Raw genomic sequence first — 15,815 nt, 5'->3', positions numbered from 1 at the left:
TTGGACGAAATCACAAGGGCTTTACCGATGTTGAAAATGAAGTCATTATTCGGGAAATCTAATGGCTTGCTGAGAGCTCAAAAGGCTTTTGAGCAGAATTTAGAAGCATGTTACCCGCCATCCCAGTAGGTGACGCTTCTGTTTTTTTAAAGTATCTATGGCCCCTCACGAGAAGCGTACCTTTGAAGGAATGCCCACATTAGGGCTGGCGGGACTTTTATCAAACAGAAATGTATAGGTTACATAGGATGCGATGTCCATCATTTAGTGGTACATTAGACGTTATTTACATCACAACGGGGTTCTTCAGGACAGGAATGTGCGCATGGAGCCAAAAGATGCAAATTCTTTACTTAAAGGCCACGTCAAAGAGCCAAAAAGTTGGTCCTGCCTTACAGCAGCATCTCTTTCTCATGGGTTCTTTAAATTTTACGCGCAGTAAGCTGCGCAGCAAGAATTGCGATGCCTCCTGACAGTAGCATAGGTCTTTTTACTAAGAAAAAGGTTAAAGAAAATATTTTGAGGTGACTCTTGCATTCGCACAACAGATACGTATTGTGCGTTGCCGTAAGCTTTGTGGCGTTTTGTTGTCTCCGAGATTCGTCAACATACGGCAGTACCAGAGCTTACACTTCTCCAACTGCAGCTGAAGTCATTGAGGCTGAACGGTGCCAAAGAAAGCGAAATATGCGCAGCTTTAAATTTGGGAAACAGAATCACCTAAAAGAAGAGAACCGCTGTTTCGCTTCGGTGAAGCATTCAAAGTGATAGCGAGGTTAGGCGTTGCACCTGAGATCCTCGCGCTGTGTTCCAATATTAGGCGAGGGCGATATGGCTTGATACAGCACGTGGTGCAGCTGCAGTTGCGTCGATTGAATGGCGTCGTGCGGCGTTCAGACGAGGCGTGTCACAACGCCGGCACGCGTTGAGTGTCGGTGGTGCATGAGACGAGACCGACGGAAAACTGTTGGCACTTGGCAGCGCCAAAGGAAAGAAGTAAATATAAGTACCTTGAGATTTGGCTCTCCAGTGGCAACACTGTTAATCCGTCTCAACGGAGCGTGAGGGTGTGGTCGATGGCTGAAGGAATACACTACAGTCGCGGACAACGTTCTGTGGCTATGCAGGAAAAACTACACAGGCGAATCGTGCACAAGTGAGAATGCTTCTGAAAAGATTCGCGCGTTTTATATGACGTTAGTTTGGGCTGCGGGAGGGAAAAAATTTAACACTATTAGCAACAGGTAAATAAGACAGAACACGCCACTGATTGTAAAGTTTCATTTATATTGCGGCTCCTCCCTTCCGCTTATGAGCAAACGCGATATCTCAGCGCGTGGAAGCTGCGTCGATTCAGCGTCTGTTCCAATCAACCAAAAGTGCTCTCCAACGCTGCCGGACTACATCGCGCGGTCACATACGTCCATCAGCCACGCGCCCCTAGCTCTCCCTTGATATCCGCAGAAAGTTTTCAGGGAGCTTCGCGTGACAATCTTGATGCCTAATGATAAAAATAATATAGAGGAGCAGTACGCCTTAGCCACGTGATAGGGTAGGTACAAGTCGGCTTGCTTTCCTTGCATCTGTGGCAGGAATTTAGGAACACACTGTTACGGTCTCAACACGACAAAGGACCTTAATTAAGCATACCACGAGGATAGCCCACGCATTCATCAGTGCCTATCTCGAAGTCAACGCAGGGTTGACACCTTCTTATGACGAGTCCACAAAAGGCCCCTCTACCTGTCTTTGACAGCCTGAACCAATGATGAAAAGGGCCAACGTCGAATTGTACCGAGGACCGGCGCGGACTATGGATACCCAGGTTGCTATACGGTCACCTATTCCATACCATCGATTGCGGAGGGCGACGGAACGATACGATATCATGGGCGGGATATTGTGACCCATTTGACGGCTTTTGTTGGCAGCGATAGTCATCACATTCCCTAGTCGAGTCGCGTAGGAAAGACGACGCCATTAAAAGCGGAAACCTTTTGTGAAGTGACACTGATGTGTCTTGATGTCAACTCATACGTTTAATATGCTCTTGCATGGAGTGGGCTTCCGTAACTGCAGTCAGTGTTGCTAATGCAAAAAAAGATACCTTTTTCGTTCATGCCTACTTCCGGGCATATTCGTCGATGGGCTTGGTGGATTCGTGCCCTTAACGCCACCTCGAGCCGCAACAACAACGACGACGACGACGACGACGACGACGAGGACGACGACGATGACAACGACGACAACGACAATAAAGAAGAAGAAGAATCCCATCTCGATGGCTCTGTCGAATTGACAGAATTCTAAAAAATGTGTTGAAGTCCATTGCTTATAACTCTTCCTCAGCCGCCAATGTGAACTTGTTTATACAACTGGGTCTTCCGTCATTTAAAACTTTGTTCACTCAAACGGTTGTGGTAAAACAATTTTGAGCTCTGATTTCGAACAGGAATGTATTGCTCCCCGTGCACTGCGGAATACATTGCGTTTTATAGTACCGCACTGCCACACAAAATTTTATAAAGCTAGTAGGTATGCTTATGTCCCAAGAATATTCAATGACCTACCTCATCATATATTTACTGCGAGTTCGAAACAAACCTTGAAAAAAAAATCTTGAAGGCACTATAAGATATGTATAATACATTTCTATTTTCTTGTTTCTTGTATTTCTTCTGTCACTGATTTCAGCTGAGCTTTCTGTTTCATTGTTGTGTGATAAACGTCACGAGCTTTTAATTTCTGTACATGTTGCCAGTTTCACTTTGTTTGCGGACATGCCGGGCCAAGTCACGCAAGCCACTTCCTTGGCTTTGACGGGCCTGCCTTCTGATGTACGATTATGGTAAGATGGCAACAATTATTATTATTATTATTATTATTATTATTATTATTATTATTATTATTATTATTATTATTATTATTATTTCGGTATTCACTATAGTGGGCAGGATCAGCTTCATTGCCTTTGCACTGGGGCAACACACAACACACACAACACACAACCTAAAGAAATACAAATGTGACAGACCAAACAGCTTGAGGGAGAGAAACATATAGAGAAAATTAAAACAAGCAGGGGTGCGTAAAAAAATGAGTTACTTCTACAACATGAATCAGTACAAATCCAAAAGGAACGCAGGCAATACTTTTAAATATATCAATACAGCGAGAATACGCAATATTATAAATTAGATTAAGAAATCTTGGTTCGCACGGCGCCTCTTACACAGTTACATATCCAAGTCCGCTGGCATACCACCGCTACTGTCCGGACATCTACAGGGATAGATGTAGATTCTGTCAAGGAAAGGCGGACCTACAACATATGATTTTAGCTTGTCCTCGGACACCCACACAGAATAAAATAAACAAGGCCAGAGAGCACTGGGAGACCACCTTATTCAGCTGTGCGCCGGAAGCCCAACTCAAGGCAATCCAGCAGGCCGAAGATGCCGCCAGTGAACAAGGGCTCGAGGCCGTCATCTAGGTAGACAGGCCTAGGTCTCAAATCTTCTGCCACAAATAAAGTTTATTTCGCTCCTCGAATAGAGGATTCTCTGGCTGCATAACCTTCTTTGTCTTTGTCTGAACCCATGTAAAGTTATGCATTCACTTCCTCTAAAGCGCGCTTTGCCGTAGTAATGCCATTGTGCAAAAAAGCCAGCTTTAATGAAGACGACCAACTGAATGCACGTGTTCAGGGTTCGTTCCCTTCGAGGGCATTGAAATTTAAAAATAAAATTTATGTAGACAGGATAATAGATATTAGTAATGACTAATTTCTACCTCTAGTTCAGTGTACTGGATCAGAAAGAAAGAGGCCAAAGTGCAATAAAAACGCCTTAGGGATTGAATTAACATTTTTGTTATTGGTTAAGGAGGTATAAATACTTCCGGAGACTTTAGTAGCATGTTACCCACCATTCGAATCCGAGTACATGACGCTTCAGGGATTTTCTTTTTAATGTTTCGAGGGCCTCTCACGAGAAGCATACGAGGCGTTAATGGAATGCCCACAATTGAGCTGGTACGCCTCTTCATTAGAGGAATGTATTTGTTGTATATGTGCATCATATAGGTGTAGTATCCACCATTTGGTGATTCACAAGCCGTGATTTACAGGACGACTAACAACGAAACAGACAGACGCGTACCGATGGAGCCAAACGTCCTTCTTCTTTTTCCCAAAGGCTACTTTACACAACCGCCAAAGGTGTCCTGAAGGACTGCAGGATATGATTTTATTGGGTGTTGGAAATGTTATGCACAACAAGCTGCAGAAGCAGCGTTTTGATACCTTCCGTCAATAGCGTCAGCCTTTTCACGAAAAAAGAAATAGAACCGAAGGTATCGTGGTGACATGCTTACAGATAAGAGATAATTATTCTGCGTTGCCGTAAGACTTGTGGCGTTTCGCTGTCTCGGAGATCCGTCTACGTACAGCATTACACTTTAACTGCAGCTGCAGTTTCTGCGGCTGAATGGTGCCATACAAAGAGAGATATCGTCAGCTTTGCAAATGCAAAAATAGGGGAAAATAAACAAGGAAATAAAAAGAACCGCAGTTTTACTTGGATGAAGCATTGAAATTGATACCTAGATCATGCGTTGCACTTGAGATCCTCCCGTTGTGTTCTAACACTAGGTGAGGACCTCATGGCTCGACACTGCAGGTCGTACAACTGTAGTTGCGCAGAATGAATGGAGTCGTGCAGCGTTGTAACATGGCTTGTCAGAACGCTTGTCAGTGCCAAAGGAAATAACTAGATATAAGTAGCTTAGCATTTACATCGCCATACATTGCGTCATCGACACTTATCTTCAACAGCAGTGCAAATTTGTTGCGGGGAAACTCGAGCCACCGGCACAAGCAAACGCTATAGTGTGAGCACTGTAGAGTCGAATGAGCGGAACATGAGGGTGCAGTACATGGCGGGGAGCGTCACCTGTCATACTCGAAGCCTATTCAATGCAAAGAATGTAGAGGAGAAGTGGGCTCTAGCCACGTGATATGCAAGCGGTAGATTCTAGTCGGCTCACTTTGGTTGCGTCGGCTGTGGGGATTTTAGAAGACGCGCAAGTATGACGCTTGGCAAACACACGCCCAGGTTTGTGAATGTACAAGCGTGCGACAAAGTCGAGTGTTTGTTATGTCAGCCAGGTAAGTCACCGAACTATCACACGTTACCTAGGTGCGTGTGGTTACCCAAGGTGCGAGAAAGCGTGAAAAACCAGCAAGAAAATGTGCACCGCATTTTTGGGCGCAGAACAGTTGATTTCACCAAACACCGGGAATTCTCGATGGCTTTCGAGTTGAGAGCACAGCCACTTCACTAACGACATTGTTAAGCTCTAGTGATCGACTTTTTAAAGATTCTGTCGTCATGGGTCAGTCGCCCAGACATTCCCCAGGTTTCAAGGCAACGCACGTGAAGCGAACAACATTGCGTGCGGAGGAAGAAAACCACCCGTTACTTCCCTCGTGCCAACATGCCTGTGATGGCAGGCGCCACTAACGGTTACCACGTACCCAACAAAGTCGAATAGTCTCTCAACCATGTTACCCAAAGGCGCCACAGAGCGGAGGAGTGACGTCAGAGGAGGTTGGCTAGACGAGGCTTGCGGAGTCACTTGGAGCTCCCTCTCAGTTCTTTTTATCCCTCCTCGATCGTGCGTATAACCGGCTCCGTCGTGTTTTGCGGCCATGTGCACTGCACGTCTCTCGCGTCCTTCGAGACTTTCTAAGAGTAAACATCACGGCTTGCGCATGCGCCGTCGAAGGGGTCATCGCCCGATGGCGGTACCGGCGGCGCCAACGTGTTTGTAGCCTCCATAAGGTGGCTGTTGCAACAAAATATTACGCACACGAAATCGGCTGAAGTAAAAGCAAGGAGCATACATAAAAGCAGACAGCTGGCAAGGGTTTGTGCTGGCTATGCAAGCATTTAAACGCTCTATTAAAACAGTGTGACTTTACTATCAAACGTTTTAGTGTGCAGCTCTTGGCCCCCAGTTCCTGCGGCGATCGTCGCGACATGGTCCTCCGTAACCGAAGCAACGAGCAAAGCGAAAGACGAAAGCGAAGGCGGAGAGCAGCGGGAGATGAAAGCAGAGAGCACGAGGAGGAAAGCGGTGGAGGAGGGTATGGCGAAAGGGGAGGAGGAAAGCAGAGTACCGCACGAGACTACGAGACGGCGCCGTAGTATCGTAATCTGATTGTGTGCCCAGCGCGAATTGTGTGGTACTTTCTGGAAGCCACGCGGGCCCCTACGATTACACTGCAACATTCGACTAGCCACGCATGAAAGCCGACGCGCTAGACCCGCAGACCAGATTTTCGACTATCGCCGACCCTGCTCGCCGTGATTATTGTGCTAGAGTGTCGTTTGTTTTGCGACGCTTCGCTCCGTTTCCGACCTGCCGCACGAGGCAGAGTGTCCGCACCAGCCAATATATCGCGAAATGAAAACACGTATCGCTTTTCTGATTTATCCTGATTTTGGTTTCTTGTAGATGAAATAATATGATATCTGGATATTTCCTAATGTTTGGAAATTAGGAAATAATATTTCTAATAATATTCAATTCAATATTCAATTATTAGGGATAATAAATAATAATATTCCTAATAATATCCAGATATTATTAGGAAATAATATCTGGATAATTCCTAACCTAACAGGACAGCAGTATTTTACTCAATAGGTATTTTAGTGTGTAGTATTTAGAGACGCCCTCTTCTAATGATCTCCAATCACCCCTGGTTTGTGCGAGCTGATTCTACCTTACGCATGCATATTTCCTACCTTCATCAAACCACAAGATTTTTTGTCATCTAAAAACTTCGTTCCCTTCCCTTGGCAGCCATTTGAGCTGTAATTTTAATGGTCCATCTTTTATATGTCCTACACATTACTTGAACTGTCGAGATGCACCTCTTCCTTTTATTGTCGACAAGAACATCATCTACGCCCATGTGCGGTCTATTTCCCGCCGCTGTCTTCTTGTCTCTTAACGTTACGCCTGATTTCGTTGGATTGCTCGGTGACTCCCACGTTGTAGTGTGGATATATATAGGCTGATGACATTTCAACTTCTCAGACTCCTTAGTTTATATACGTGACGGTAGTCAGTCACCACTACACGAGCGCAATAAGCTGTTAGCTTTTTCCTTGTTCCAATACCTTAAGTGATTAGTGTTGTCGGATGCTGCAGAAAAAGCCAGAAGTTGTACTCGGTAGCTCTGGTTCACACTGTTGTTGTTGATTTTGGCTAGTAAAATCTTCAGCCTTCGTGGTGTAATCACTTGATCATTGTCAGTCATATATCATGGCAGAACACTCTTACATTGTAATTTACGGCAACTCTGTATAGGAAGTTCCACGTTTCATCGAATTCGGCGCTATAGAAAAAAATATCAGTGGGGATATAGAGGTGTTAATGCGTCGCCGCACAAAAAAATAAAAAGGTTTGAACACTAAGCACAAATGTACGACTCAGCTTGAATAATAATTTTCTTCGAATTACACAGCTAGGACGGGATTCTAGCGTCGATGAAATATGCAACTACAAATACGACGTCATCAAGTTCAATCTGGTTTTTCTTCATTCACCTTCACTTGCTTTCGCACACATAGCTACAACTACTGTTCAAGGCAGCATTTCCAATAAATGTTTTTTTTTTCGGGGCACGTTTGGACAAAGCGCCTGTCACAATCGCCGAGACAAACGCACTAATTCACTCTAATCAATTCGCCGTCGAGAAAGATAAGTGACACGAGGAAGTGACGGCGATAGAAAGAGCACGTTGGGAAGCTGATTTCTGCTTTTTCATTGCAATCAATTCATAAGCATTGTGACAAATTATAGTAAAAGAACTTAACCAGATATCCGCCTGTTGGAGAAAGGGATTTGTTAAAATATGTACAGAAGCAAGGGTTCCTTTTTCCTCCCTAACATAAGCAGGAGAGTGTGCGTGTTGGATAGAGATAGAGAAACAGAGATGGAAACTAAGCGAGGGAATGAAAAGAAATTTCCACGATCCGTGCGATCCTAGCAACGTGCGATGAAATATAGCGACCAAAAATATAATAAAGAGCAGGCCACCATGAAGATTTATGAAAAGCCTCAAATATTTTTTCTTTACTTGCGTTCAAGAAAGAGAAGAGAGGCTAAAAATAGAGCACTTCGATAAGTGAAAAAGCTACAGAAATTCTGAGAATTGTTTAATTATACCAAAGCATCTTTTTGGCTCCGAGGTCCCTTCGTTCTTGCGTAGTTTTGCTTGCTTGCTTTTCTGAGATTCTGTTCTTCTCACCATGGCGTTTCCGGTGGCAAATAATTTTTAGGTCTTAATACACAATTGTCAAACTTTCTCGCCGCATCTAGCCTCTTCAATGCAGTCGTTGCAATTGAGCCGTGACAGGGACACGACCGTGCCTCGACGGAAGACAGCGGACGAACCAGAACACCAGCATCCGCCGCAGCATCACGTGAGGCATTGCGTGATGGCAGAGTGCATTGGTGCATTGCCATGTTACATTCGCAGTCTATCTTGAAGCCTGTGATGTGCGCGCGTTTCTTGTCCACGCACTGTTTTCTCTGCGTTCTCACTGCGCCTTGGTAAGGTCCAATGAAAACGCGCCAAGCGTCTCAATACTCTCGCTTGCCTGTGAGACGTTAGTAACTGGAGATTGTCAACCCAAAATGTCAAGTGGGCCAACGCCCAAACTTTGGCCCACCTCAAAATCTAAGATGACTAACTCTCCAATTTCAAATTGGCCCCACCCCCTTATTTAATTTGGCCCAGTCTGAAATTTCAAGTTGGCGCACCCCTATATTTAAGAAGGCCCACCCTCACATTTCAAGTTGGCCCGCCTCCAAATTTCAAGTTGACACAGCCCCAAATTTTATGTCAGCCCATCCTAAATATCAATTGGACCAACCCTGCTTTACGCTTCCCTATGTAAGTTCTAATGAGCCTTGAGTATCTCTACGAGTGTTCTTTCTAATTTTGGTTTAAATTGTTCTTTTCGTTTATAGGCTTCCAGTCATCTACATTTACAATATCCTTAGGAATAAATGTCAAAACTTTGCAAATTACGCATTTTTGTGCAGATACAAAACGTTACACTTTTCGCGGGACATGGTTGGGGAGGTCGCCAAGTAATGCTTACACAATAAAGCTTAAAATAATAATAACCGTTTCCTTAGATAGAGGACGTCACTCATATGCCCTTCTATGCTGCGACTGAGGTGCAATAACGTTAGGGCGTAGTTGAAAGTATAGCTGGATCCAACGCAACGATGAAATGCTCGCTTTTTGTAAAACGGCATGCACGTCAGACAGAGGAATCCAACGCGTCAGCAAACTAGTAACAGATAAGCATTTAAAGTAAAAAAGAAACAGCGATGAGAAAATACCAGGGATGTATTGTTAAAACTCTCTGATTTGTCAGAGAAAGTCTTAGATAGAACTTCGTATGAAGGTGCTAGCTTCTAAGGCGTTAATATTGACTTGTTTCAAGCAACTTTAAATAGAGAGGCTTGTTCTGGTACATTGGCACGTTATGTTTCTAGAATGCTAAATAAAACGAGGCAAAATCCACTGTTTTGCTGAGAAGGTGCTGGGTTAGCCTTAAAGGGATCCAACACCAAGGGCTGGTGGCAACGCCATCTTGGAGTCCTCTAATCATCCCGACGTGATGTCACCGATTTTTATTGGATGTGCTCAGGCATTATCTAATTACTACACTGCCGTTATTACAGAGCCAACACTAATGTTAGCAAGATTGGAGAATTATTACTGCGCCACAACGACCCAAATCCAGTGAAATAATTTAAATTTGAATGTAATACTTTATTACTTCAAATACTTTTCATTTAGCCATTGTGTTCATTTTTGCTATTTATTTGTCTCTGGATGTAAAACACAATGTATGTGCACCCATATACTCAATGTGATTTGTTAAACAAAATGCCCGTCCTGTTTGGACCACGTTATGTGGTCTGCAGTATGTATACATAAATAAATCCGTCACCTCACGGCGATGTATCCATGCGTAGGCTTAGGCGCGGAGTTCAAGAAATGCAACCTTGGCCTTAGCCTATTAGCCTATTAGTCTATTAGCCTCTTAACCTCGAAGTTAACAGTGCCGGAGTTTTGAAAGAAGGCGGCATAAGTCTAAAAGGACTTTGTCTTTCTTTTTGGCCCCACTTGAGGGCACTAAGCTTTCCGTTTCTTAATATCAAGCACATTCATAATAGGGTAAGTACTAAAATTTTACAATTTACATGTTTATATAAATATATATCGGGGTTTAGGCTCCGGTTGGGGCAGCGTATTGCGCAGCCGCGCTGGCACTGTTTTGAAAGCGATATGGGATGAGGGTCACAATGCACCGAGTGCTGATAGCTTAGTGCGCGCTGGGTTTTCGCTGCTTTGTGCGCGTTGAAGCGAGAGGCAACAGGGAGGTCAATTGGCTCGCAGCTGCTGCTGTTGTCGTGCTTCCTCGCGCTAGCATTTCTGACGGCGAGTTTCCGTGTAATGGAGAGAGATGTGTTCAGGTTTGCTTGTGCGCGCCTGCCACAATGCTTCTTCATTTAGTCAATAAGGTAAAGTGTACAAGTTCTTAAGGCCGATAAAACTGCTGTACTTATTTCGTATAGCTGTCTTTTCATGAGATTCGCCTTTGGAAGAAACTGCGACTGTTTATTTAGTTTTCTTCGATCTTGTAAAGCGCCTCAAGTTGGCCTGTTTGACCAAAAATGGTCAGACACTCCTGCCCAGATACCCAGATTCCAGGAATCCCAAATCGATCTGAAATCACGAAAGAAGTCTTTCTTTTCAAAACTTAGTAAACCGATATGCAGCAAGTGAATGAAGGATATCTTACGCATTTTGTTACCCGAGGTAAGGAGCATCGACTTTAGAACTGGTAGGTATCTGTGCCTTGCTTGATAATAGGCGAAGCCCACCTGTGGTGCTGAGATGATCAATATGTTTGTTATTAGCAGCACATAGTTCGAGCTGCCCGGCTGCCGCTACGGATTGAAGATCTGCATGTTTATTCAGCACCATGGACTGAAATATGGTGGGTGTTTCGTGAGCTGCATCCACGCTATCTAACGAGCGCGGGGCTGCCAGCCACGGAGAGTGCTATAAATCATTTAAAAGAGAAGCTACCCTCAGCGGCGGTTGTCATGGTTATGAACTTCCACACTGCCCCTCTACAGATTAAAGTGAAGTGACGCTGATAACCCAGCTATAGGTAGCGGTTATATTACTGTCGTTAAAATTAAATGTCATGGGCTTTCCCTCACTAGCCGGTGGATATATTCGAAAATACAAATTGGAGCATAAGAAGGATAAGCTGCTATATTGGATGAATAGAGCCAAATTACTGGCTTGTACACGCTGAAGTTATTACACAGCTGGAATTTCGTATTTATTATGTTTATTAACAAGCTAGAATGAATTGCTTAGTGTATTGTCCAGAATAGGTTCGATGCGCGCATTGTGTTTAGCTACGCCATTAAAAAAAAATGTTTCCCCTCAAGACGACGGCGGTGCCGTCTGTCCTGGCTACCACACACACACCCTGTTCACTGTAGCCCCGAGAGATGGCGTCACAGTTCAGTTGCGGTGGCATCGACATGTTTGGAGCGGCGTAGTTGCAGAAGATGAACGCATCGACTTAATTCTGGGAGAAAAAAGCAAGTTATTCACATAAGCGTGTTTATAAACTAAACTCATTAGAAAAATTCCAGCTCTGTCCTTAACTTAAGCGCGCACCATCGACTGGTTTAGATCGAAGAGTGATATATACCTGGCAATTTTATTTGTGGTATACACGCTACGCATTTATGCTAGTGAATGTCCGGTCCACGGGCCTCTAGTTATACACCTTTAGATGCTGCGGCTGCCCAGAAGTTCTGTGTGACCTCGATGACAATCCAAGTGCCTCACACCGACCAGTGGATCTCGCTGTATCGTCTGAATTTTTTGTGTTCACTGCCTAGTCTTGTCGTTACTGCGCCTGCACTCTCCTACCGAATTAATTGTGACTTCGTGTCCGAGATCTCGTTGAGAAAAAGGAAGCGTGCGTTAAGTGGTCATGTGCTTTCCGTTACACTCTTGCACTGTTGATTATCGAGCTGCCCTGCATTGCTTGCACAGCGCGCATTTCTTTCCATGGAACTGCCTTCTTATTTAGCTGCCTCGTACCACAATCGATGAATGCCTAAATCCTATTGGTAGAGCGTCTCGGCGCTGCTATCTCCCTCTTTCTTGCCCCTCTTCCCCTCTCCCTATTTCATGAGGCGCTTGCAGGCACTTTGGTCTTAGCTGTGATTTCGTGCTAGCTTGATATTTACCTTTTGCTCCACTGCGCGTTGTCAGTGAGAAGCTTATGCTGGTTCGGAATGCGTGCGTTCTTTACAGTAAAAGACAATATCTTGGGAACAACAACAACTACAAAAAGAAACTCAATCAAAGGTGTTTATTAAATTTCCCCGGAACAATTTCGAGGGTCTTCAGGCTGGCGCACTCGTCAACACAATGCGCGGGAGGATGAACAGTGTGAGCTAACAGACACATACACACGCGCACACACATAAAAAAGAGAATAATAGTTTCAAGAATACAGATTTTAGCAGAACATAAAATGTGTAGATTCCGAGAATGCAAAGCAAAATAGGAGAAACATAAGAAAGGAGTACAGAATGACGGAACAGACAACAGATATGAGAGTTTTTGTTCAGCTATTGAAGTTACTCTGCAACTCCTTTCAGGAAAATATTAAAATTAGGCATGAAGATACCCAGGCACTCTGAATGGGCGTTATATGTCGCCTGCACTCCAGATAGAAGGTAACGAAAATCGGAAGGGTGAAAAGCGCGCCGTTTCCTTGTGTGTATCTGTGGATAGTAAAAGCGCACATTAGAAAGTAAATTCGAGCAGTAGATTTTTCCACGTATTAATTTCTGGAAAAAAATGAACCTCCAATTCATTGCGGCTACAAGGGGGGGTTGTTATCGTAAGTGTTCACGTTAACTCTATGGAGATGGAATTCTTCGACAGAATCGATGTTTAAATGTAGATGCGAATATTTTTTGCACATTTTCGAGAAGTTCACAATTTGACTTACAAGTACCGCCCCAAGCGACGGAGGCGTCTCAGGAACTGGAAGGCATAGGCTTCTATATAAAGTTACAAATGGCACATGCTGTATGAAGTCTCTCGTCACCCTACATACTGTGCCGAGCGTTCGAAGTTCACACTGCCTCCTCTGTTGAGCGTGGGGCGAGAAACTGAGACAGCTATCGAAGTACATTCAAAGTTCCTTCGTTCCGTGACCTCTTGGCAGGCAAACGTCTTCAATGCTATTGGGAAATAATGTCCACTTAGCTTTCGGCGTGGAGCATAAAACTTTCGTTTTTGATTCATTTAAGACGAGCATGATTTCAGCTCAGCATGACGCAAACTTTGCAATGACCTCCGGAAGGGTGGAGCAATCAGTAACATTTTTTACCGCCTTGAAAAGATTTGCGTCATCAGCCTGTAACAAACTTGAAGAGATTTAAATGACAGCCGAAAAGTCATTAATAAACAGCGAGAAAAGGACAGGGCCCAGGACAGACCCTTGAGGAACACTACTCTGAAAAGGGGTTTGTGTTTGGATTCCCGCGGTACCGAATTCTTTTCTGGTATATTGAAACTCCGAGGCTATCATGTGTGCAGGTTGTGTTTAGATCGTACATTACAATTTTTCGCACATATTTTACTTTGAGAAATTGAACTAGTTCAGTAATGCCTTTGCGTTGCATGGAAGGCCTGCGTGGTTGTGGTTCGGAGTAATTTTTCGCCAAGTGACGTCCGTCCGCGATGTGGGATGTTTTGCGGCACGGGGCCCTTAACGCTGTAGTGTTACTAGTGTACAATCGTAATAAGTGTGGTCGTCGGACCGTCATTATACGCTGTATACGCTGTAAATTGCGTGGAGATTCGCCGTGGCAGTGATGTACGCTTGTATGGGACGGGGACAGCCCCTCACAGACACCGACACCGAGAACACTTTTGAGTTCGATAAGTTGTACATTGTACGGCATAGTGAGCTCTCTTAAGCGCGACCATTCCAGGCTCGGATGTGGAAATGTACTGCCGAGCTCCGCCTCGCTCCCTCTCTCTCTCAACTTCCCGCGCGAGGCCAACTCTAGAGTTTACCTCCACTTGCGTCACGCTTGGAGGCACAAGGGCTCCATCTGCGCACGGTACAGATGTATGATCGGGCAATGGCTCCGTTTCACCACAAAACAATTCCTAAGTAAGCTGCGTGGGAAACATTTGGCTGCAAATATATCGTGCGATAATACTACAGCATGTTTTTCGTTACCCATCTACTTCAGCAAGTGACCCCCATGGACCATTTTAAAGAGATTCCACGGGAAAAAGAATTCGATGTCTTTTTTACTGCCTAATTCGTTGATTAGGCTAGTACAGCTGGCTTACTATATAAAATTTCCTTTGTCTAAGGCGCTGCTTTAAGAAAACATCACAAACGCAAGCTAATGAAAATATACTGAGACTTACCCAGGTAATCATTCATTTAAAGAAGTCCCGAAAACACATCGACAAGGAAGAGCACAGGACAAGAGCTGGTCCTGCGCTCTTCCTTGTCGATGGGTTTTTTGCTGCGGTTTAAATTGAATGGCCCGTACCACCGAGCTCGCACCCAATCCCTTGTAAGACTACACTAATGGTTTGCTGTGAATAATTCTGCATACTTCCCCATAACTGCTATATGCAAAATAGGTTGTTTCGTTTCGCTTTGCGTATGCGCCGCTTTCCACAGTGTTATTGACTGGTCCTGTTCAGCGCTATCATGCAATGGCCCTATTGAGTCTGTTCGGTGGTTGCATGTGGTATGTTGTTCAATATTCTCATCTGTCAGGACAAGTGGCGCAGTGCACTTATTTTTTTTTTCATCTGCGGTATGTTATCTATAGCACTTCAGTTTGTTGAAGTCAGGCATATATAGAGTATGGTGCAAACTTATCACGCGTTTCAAACAAGGCAGATGTTTACTAATTTTGAAGTTACATGTTAGTAGACTGTCTTTGAAATCTTCGTGTTCTTTTTTTATTCCATTGAATATCTTGTTTCTGAGAGCGCCGTCTTTGTAATTTCCAAAACTAACTGACGCTCAAGAGGATATTGAACATACATGCATGTTGAACCAAATGGGAAGGGCTTGAGCGATGTTGAAAAAGAAATGCACTATTTGCGAAGCCATATGGCTTCTGGAGAGCTTAAAGGGCGTTTCGGAAGAATTTAGTCGGATGGTCTCAGGGCTCTTTTTTTAAGGTTTCGAGGGCTTGTTACCAGAAGCATACGAGGTGTTCAGCAAATATCAACGAGAGGGTTTGAAGGGGTCTTGTTGCGAGAAATGTATGTGCTAGAAGCTCTTGTATGCTATAAACGCTCGCCGACTCACGCCATGGACCGCTGCCAATGGAGCCAAACAATACATCTTCGTCACCCATAGCCTACGTTGCCAGCCCCTAAAGATTCTCTGCCTGTCAGCAGCTTATTTTGTCTAACAGCTGCTTGAAATTTTATGCAGAGCATGCTGCGCGAGTACAATTACAAAGATACAAGTGAATAGCTTAGGCCTTTTCACGTAAAAGAGAAAGATGAAAGAAAAAAATCTCCTCGCGGCTCCTCGATGCGCATGGCAGGAACCTGTCCTCTGTTGCCGTAAGCATTGCGGCGTTTCATGGCCGCCAAGATTCGCCATGATACGGCAGCC

This window comes from Dermacentor albipictus, unplaced genomic scaffold, assembly GCF_038994185.2.
Source record: "Dermacentor albipictus isolate Rhodes 1998 colony unplaced genomic scaffold, USDA_Dalb.pri_finalv2 scaffold_29, whole genome shotgun sequence".
Taxonomy (NCBI): Eukaryota; Metazoa; Arthropoda; class Arachnida; order Ixodida; family Ixodidae; genus Dermacentor; species Dermacentor albipictus.
The sequence above is the reverse complement of the archived record's forward strand: the minus strand, read 5'-3'. Positions refer to the sequence as shown.